The 8230-nt window shown below is 36.5% G+C and overlaps 1 pseudogene; it reads left to right on the top strand.

Moving 5' to 3' along the window:
• Positions 1-6498: 6498 nt before the first annotated feature.
• On the top strand, positions 6499-7008 carry LOC143595469 (agamous-like MADS-box protein AGL80 pseudogene; annotated as a pseudogene).
• Positions 7009-8230: the final 1222 nt, after the last annotated feature.

Genomic DNA, 8230 nt, shown 5'->3' with positions numbered 1-8230 from the left:
CCTTACCTTCACAATCCTCTTTGTCATATGATAGTCTTGTCCCTTGATCCAACCAATTGTTTGTTGAAAGATTCACATAGGTTGTTCAATATCATATCACAGTTTTCCCTTTCTGAAAAATGTGATCTTGACCAACTTTTAGGTGAGATCTTATTAAGTCAGGCAAACAAATAAAGATTAACTTTCTTTATCTCCTACATAAAATTGTGTGTGTGTGGTGGGGGGGTATAGAATGAAAACCTTATTGAGTTGTGAAACCCATGGAAACTCAATTATGTGGTTCTAAGCAAGCCACATCTCCATCTTCATTATTTAATTCAAAAAATGAAAAGGGCATTTTAGTTATTTACTTATCCCAACTTCTTTCTCTCTATCCATCAAATCCTTCTTCTCTTTCTTAACCCAAACACCATATTATTTTCCCTTTCTTTAACCTAGATCTAGATCTAAGTTTACTCACTTTCTCTCTTCCTTCCCCTACACCACCACCATTCCCTCGCCATAACCACTTGCTACCGCCACCATTCCTTTACTTTCTATTTTCCTTCCCCTTCACCTACCACCATTCCCTCGCCATCACAAATCTACCTCTAGATTTGTTCATCACCGGTGGCCTGAAAGATTTTGAAGCAACAATGGTTGGTTGGGGAAATCTGAAGCAATAATGGAGGTCGGTGGCCAAAACCGATGACCGACATTGTCTCCAAGATGCCACTTCCACTCTATTCTCAAGGCATTGGGCTAATGATTAACCCAGAACCCAAGTTCTAAATACAGGTTAATGGTATCACCCCGGTTTCACGAAAGGCTTTCGTAAGCATTCTTGATTTCCCGCCACTAGGTTTAAGTCCGGTGGCGCCATTGATTGAAGACCCGCTTAAAAATTCGTCGCTTTCAGTCAGAAACTCGTCGAAGGAAGGGGTTTTATTTGCATTCATGACCTAGGGCGGCGACACCTGGTGTGATGGTGGTGCCTGATGTGCTAAAAGTAGTTATAAATTTATTAACTAAAATTACGCTTATCTAGACACTAAGTAATAATTTTAGACTCGTAACTCAACCAAAACTACTAGCCGGCAAGTGAACCGGTCGACTCTAGTACACCTAAGTAAGTCCGGATATCGAACCCATGAGACTCTTTAAATTACGTAAACTAGCTAAATTAGACTTAACTACAAACACGACAATTTAATTATTATTATTATTTTGAGGGGGATTTTACTAAAATACTAATTTCAAACTGATTAATAGAATTATATACGACTCAACTTAAACTTGGACTTAATTCAGATGATGATAGATAAACCACCAAGCCATAATCCCCAAAGCTTCAGCTATCAGTTTATCGGAAAATGCTTTGTTATGGAACTGGGATCATAAAATAGACACTTAAAAGAAAACCCGAGCAGGACCCATAACCCTTCTCGATAAGGCACATATGGATTTCTATTAAGTTCTTAAAAACACATCAGTTTTAATATAGTACTTCCTTGCGGTTACCTAATTAATTATGAACGAGTACCGTTAAACGCAATCCTACCTTACAGCACGGAAATCAAGATAGATGACCTAACATAATCCTATTATATGACAGTCAATCACCAAAAAAACTGTGAAACAATAAAACTCATCAAATAATCCCAAGCACGCATACGCACCGAAGAAATAATATCAAATTGTTTACTGATTCATAAAACCCATAACGAAAATCAAATCCAAATCAAAATCAAACATCAACAAAATTTCATCATAAAACCTAGGCAGCGTAATAAGTTTAGCCTAGCATTATTAAATCAAACAAAACAAGAAAGATGGAATTCATGGTGAAAACTAATAAAGAAACGCTAGATTAAACGCGATAAAACCCGTAGTCTTCAATCTCGCTTCAATAGTATGCCACCGGTTGATTCCTAGCCTCCAAATACTTCAAAATATTTCAATACTGACTAGATGTTTCATCTAAAACGGCTCTGGTTCATAGGTTATCTTCTAGTTTAAGGCTAAGGGTGTTTATATAGTGCACTTGGCCTAAAACCTGATCAAATTCTGGAACTTTCTAGAAAACTGGCCTCTACGCGCTACGCGGCCCACTAAGGACTTCCTGGCCACGTAGCGTGGCTTGCTACTTTTTTCCCGGTTCAATTGCTGGTTCAATCCTGGTTCGTTCCGGTTCTCGGTTTTAGCTCGTTTATTGCTCGTTTCAAACGTGTTTAACACCCGAGACCTATAAAATATTATTAAGTTAGTAGTATACACAGTTTAAATGAAAAGGAACTAAAAAAATTAAAAACGAAACAAACTATATAAGGGAAATCATGGGTATTTTGCATTATATCAGTGTCGTTGTTTCTGGTGACGTCACCGAGGGTAACTGGCTCTCCAGAATAATATTGGTGTTAGAATGTTAATATTAAGGTTAGAAACCTTTTGGCTGGTTATACAATTTGATTAAAGAAAAAGACTTACAACTAATTTGGAAAATGCTTACTTTTGATTTTTGAGAATTTATTTAGAGTTTTGATTGGGTAGTATATCTTTTTGGTTTATCATGTTATGAATTATATAATTTTAATTTACAAGTATTGAAAGTGTTAAAAGAGTTTTGATTGGGTAGTATATCTTTTTTGGTTTATCTTGTGATTAACGTTGTTGTTATTATTATTATTATTATTATTATTATTATTATTAGGCTGAGGGGTGTGGAGCGCTAGGAAGGGCGCAAGAGGCCAGACGCTCGCGCCCCGGGGCGCGAGCACCACACCACCGAGGCGCGATAGGGGCGCGAGAGGGGCGCGAGAGCGGAAAACGAGGCAGGCGCCAGGGTGCTAGCGGCTGAGAATGGCGTGAAGTTTTCTTGGAAAGCGTGAATAGAGCCGTTGGGGGGGTGATTAATTAAAAAAAAAAACGTTTTTTTTTTCCTATATATAATAACAAACCCATATCAAACCCATATCAAACCTATATCAAACCCGATTTTGTTTCTCTGTATTAAACATATATCAAACCCAAACCAATATCACATACCACACCCAAAACCCGAAATCACCCCATCTTCCAAACCTTTTTTTAAAAACATGGCTGGAAATTGGTACCCAAACCTAGAATCAGATTACAGTTACGACGATTTATGGTCGGCACCGGACCAACCGATGTTTTATTCGGGGTCGCAACAACCATCCGGCTTTCAACCATCCAACATACAACCGTCTCCTAACTTTGTAGTTCCGGAGACACAAGAACCAGAACCAGAAGGTGAAGCTGCGGGACAAAGAAGACGCGTCCACCGGAAAAAACAAGTTGCAACGGACGGGTCGGGTTCGGCTTCGACCGGAAGGGCGAAACGGAAAATCACTCCGTGGTCATCGGATGAGAAGGAAGCCCTGTGTCGGGCTTGGATAGCCACTTCTGAGGATCGGCGTTGCGGTAATTGTTTTAACGTTTTTAAAAATGATTTTTAATAAAAAAGTTAAATAAAAAAGTTAAATGGCATACAAATTTATTTATGCATTTTGCAGCGGACTACCAAAAGAGCAAGGTCTTTTGGACAAAGGTTAGGGAGACGTTCTATTCGCTCGTTAGGAGTACAGAGCGGAACGCCGATATGATTTCGGGTCGGTGGACCGAAATCAGAAAATTTGTCGGCTTGTTTACTAATCTGTTCAACAGGAACGCCGGTCGTATGAGACCAAGTGGCAGTGACGATTTTGCGGTCTATAATTTCACTGTCGAAGAGTGGAAGCAGGAGTGCCTGCGGAGGTATGGGACGGTGAAGACGTGGGACGGTGTAAAGGTGTGGGAGAGGTTGAGAAGGTGTTCCAAGTGGGTTGAGCTGGTGGCGCCGGACCTTGATGCGGAAGTAGGGCCGAAACAGACTAAAACTAGTTCGTCTGGAGCGTACAGCACTTCCGCCGGGTCGGATTGCCGGGTTGGATTCGACCTAAACGTTGCGGGGGAGGAAACGTCTTCACCGCCGAGGAGGCGGCCATTGGGAAGGGACGCCAGGGGGAAAAAACCGGCTGAGGGGGAAGCCGTAAACATCAACGATCTTGTTGAATCCCTCAATAAATTCAACAAAACCATGGAGGTGGTCTCTATTGACAAAAAGGAAAAAAAAAGAATGAGAGATTTGGACTTCCTTGCAAGAGACTTCAGCCACCTAAATCCGGTCGACCAAATGCTGATGGAAAAACAAAAGGAACGTATCCGGAAGAGGTTGATCGAAGAAGACGAAGCCGAATAATAAGAATAATGTTTTTCTTTAGTACTTTAATTTTTTTTTATATATTAATGTGTTTTTTTAATTAATGTGTGTTTTTTTAAATAATTTCTTGTTTTTTTAATAATACGTTTTTTTAATACATTTATAAAAAAATAAAAAAATAAACCGCTCGCGCCCCCTCTCGCGCCCCTCCACACCATGGCCCGGGGCGCTATCACCACTACCAACACCCATCTTATCAAGTTTCTCTCTCTGCCACACGTCACAATATTATTGGCTGGCGTCCCCACTCACGCCCCCTCTCGCGCCCCCCACACCCCTCAGCCTTACAAGTATTGAAATTGACTTGAGTTTTGTGTTTTCATAATTATTGGAGTTGATTATGTGTTTTGTAATGTAGTTTGCAATCTCTAATCGAGGTTATTTAGTATTTGATCAACCCGAGGCTTTTGTCTCGATTGATGTGAATGGGATTCATATATTTAGAAAATATGTTTTTTAACATATGTTAAATCATTATACATACGTTTTTTTGTTGTTTTTATTACATTCTTTTTTTATACAATTAACATATGTTCAAAAACATATGTTTTAAACATTTAACGTATGTTTTCTTTATACAATTAACATATGTTTATATTACTTCTAGACCGGAAACCCGCTAAGAGATCGGATTGTGGTGCGACGGATTTTCAAAGAGCGCCGAAAAAGCATAAATTTGTTTAAAAGTTGACCGGAAACTTGTGAAGAGAGAGAGAGAGAGAAATAGGAAAGAAAAGGTTGAAATGATGAAGGAAAGAGAGAGTTGAAAAGTGGTTAGAGAAAAAATTACTAGATTGCCCTTTTTGTAGTAATTTAAATGTTTATTGAAATTGATTTAGTTTTTTTTTTCTTCACTTTTAATATGAACCACATAAATCAATTGAATTATTTGAATACATAGTCTAGGTAGAGTTTCAATGGCTTTCACAAATCAATAAGGGTTTTATTATAATCCAACCCTATATATATATATATATATATATAATGCATAAGACAATGGTAAATTAAGACACTTGATTTTAAGAGTTTTACAAAATATAATGCATAAAGTACATGTGTTAATAGGGTTAAACTTGTCTTTTAAACATAACATAACTTATCCACCTTACAAGTTTACCCCCTCATATTTAACCATATTATGTTTTTAATTTCAATTTTAAACTAACTTCCCACCCATGATTTATAAACGACAATAACTTTTTCATACGTTAATATTTTTGTAGAAAAATTGCATCATAAAAACGAACATTTTATTCTCTTTAATTTGAATATGATATTGTTATAATTTTTAAATTTTAAACAAATTAATATGTTACGTAAGGGTGTTCAATGCCGATTCTGATGGTTTTTAAGTTAAACTTGTGAGCCTAACGTTAGTATCATTTTTTGTCATCCAAAACCAAAACTTAACCATTGAAAATTGAAACCAAAATGTTATTTACGGTATGGTTCCGGTTTGGTTTCACAGTTTAAGCTATGATAATAAATGTTGTTTATAATATTTATTAATTTAACCATACCATCAATCCTAACTAAGCATCAACAAAATATGATATCTTAGAGGATCATAATATGAAGAATGATAATTTTAGTCAGCTAAGCAAAAGTAAAAACATCAACTGTGAAACCACACCGATATCCGGTTTAAACTGTTTCATGGTTTTAAACCAAACCATAACCATGAACACTTATAAGTGTTATGTGATTTACATGGTCTGCGCTCAAACACCCGCCGCATCGCGCGGGCACCCGGCAAGTATATATATATAAAAGATTTCAAGACCAAGTATCTTATAAAAAAATAAATAAAAAGTAGAAGATATTTTTTAAAAATATATTAAAAAATAAGTTAATAGCCTTGAAATCTTGCCCATGAGTGCAAACAAGTATATTCCATTAACTATGCAAGATGTTAGGATAAAATTTTGTTTAACTTTCTGTCAACGAATAACTAAACAAATATAGAAAAATGATCATAATTCTCTTCCATCATTAATATTTTAAACGATTTGTTGGAAAATTAATAGTTTTAATATTTATTATGTAACCTTAAAATTAATTCAAGTCATCATTCACTTTTGACTAAATTTATGAAATTAATTACGATCATACAAGGTCATTAATTCTAAAATATTTCACATTAATGAACTTTTTACTTATAAGAACCGATATCCAAATCATTGAAAGCCACACACAAACCTCTGCAATTGCATTGCCTCTTTGCCATAATTGTTGTCATGCCAAGGATCAAAGTGAAGCTTGCTTTCACAGAAAATAGCAAGGCAAGAAAAAGTTCCTTCATGAAAAGAAAGGAATCTCTAAAGAATAAGTTGCATAAGCTTTGTGTATTATGCGACGTCATGGCAAGTCTCATCTTGTATAGTCCGTATGAACCTGGAGTCAAGTTGTGGCCCGATGACAGAAATGTTTTCCAACATGTGCTGAATCAATTTCGGATCACAGAAATAGAAAGGACCAAGAATATGTTGAATCAGGAAAGCTATCTCAAGGAAAGAATCGACAAGGTTAATGAACAGCTCAAAAAGCAACTGATGGCGAGCCACAAGATGGTGAAGGCCAAGATGTTGTCAGATTGCTTGAGTAGTAAAGTCTCAGTAGCTTACTTGAACTTAACAGAGTTGAATGAACTTGTGTCCTCAACTCGTCTTAAGATCTCAGAAATCAATGAAAGGATGGAGCTTCTCGAAAGTGATGCCCTTACAGCAGCAGCCCCACCACAATCATAGCAGCCAAAACCGCAGAAGTTGTGGGTGATAGCAACACTGCTAACAATACAGCGAAATCGACAGAAGGAACAGATGTAGAGCCATATGTATCAATGACAGAGAACACTAAAGCTTTGGATGACGCAGAAAATACTGACTGGTACCCGTCTGACTGGCTTAGTAATCAAGAAGATGATGGCTTGGATCTTGTTCCAGGGATTGTCATGAAGAAGTCATCTCTCTTTATCAGAGGGTTTACTTGATAGAAGTTGGTTTCTTGGTCATGAAAGATTTGAATTGCTATCGTTTTTTGTTTCCTTTTCCGTATTGATGTTGTTTTGTTGGTTTTTTAATATTTATTTGTTATTCTATTTACTAGATTATCTTATGGGTGATCTATTGTTGTTGCAATTTGATCTACGAGTTCATTATATCTTTTGTAATCGTTGAATTCAGTTTAAGTGTTGTTTCATTTTGTGCACATTTATGAATTCTTTATATCCTGGAAGTTTTAGTTTAAGATACTAGAAACTAGCGTCACCTTAAATTTTCATCCACCCTTCAGCACCACCATTCTATCTATGTAATCTCCATTCTCTACCATTCAATTTATTTATATTATTTAAATAAAAAAAGAAATGAAAACAAGAAGAAAGACAATTGATTGGACAGTGGTGTGTGTGGGCGGTCATTGGGACCCCACCACTACTAGTGGTCTTGGGTAGGGGACACAGTTTTTGGGAGAGGCCACATGTGCTTTTCAACATCGCTAGTGGTGCCCAATGTGGTGCCCCCATTGCCTAACGAAGTTTGTTGAAGATAAAAAGATTATTGGGATGCCAATATACCATCCTTGTCCATAGGTATTTTACGCCCATCGTTTGAGCAGTTGACTTGAGCAGATGTTGCAAGTCGTCTGTTGAGTGTTGACCGCGAGTTTATCCTTTTAATTTTTTCACTTTGGCTTATTGTAATGTTCATATTTGTAGAAATTAATGTAAAATTCGTTACTTTTCAAACTCGAAAACCCAACCCATTTTAAATTTTTGGTTTTGTTTATATATATATATATATATATATCAAGTTTCGTTTGACGTATTTTATATTCGTTGATTTTTATTGAATTTGTTAAATCGACCCGATTTATTCATCATTAATATTATATACACGATGAGTCACGTTTATTGTTCGTTTGATTCCTTTTCATTTTATCCAATTCACGAAACTCCGGGATTTAAAGTGT

This window comes from Bidens hawaiensis, unplaced genomic scaffold (assembly GCF_021521415.1).
Source record: "Bidens hawaiensis isolate Kalapana, Puna unplaced genomic scaffold, B.hawaiensis_p1.1 tig00045234_1, whole genome shotgun sequence".
NCBI lineage: Eukaryota > Viridiplantae > Streptophyta > Magnoliopsida > Asterales > Asteraceae > Bidens > Bidens hawaiensis.
Note: the sequence above shows the minus strand (reverse complement) of the source record. Positions and strands in the feature narration are given on the sequence as shown.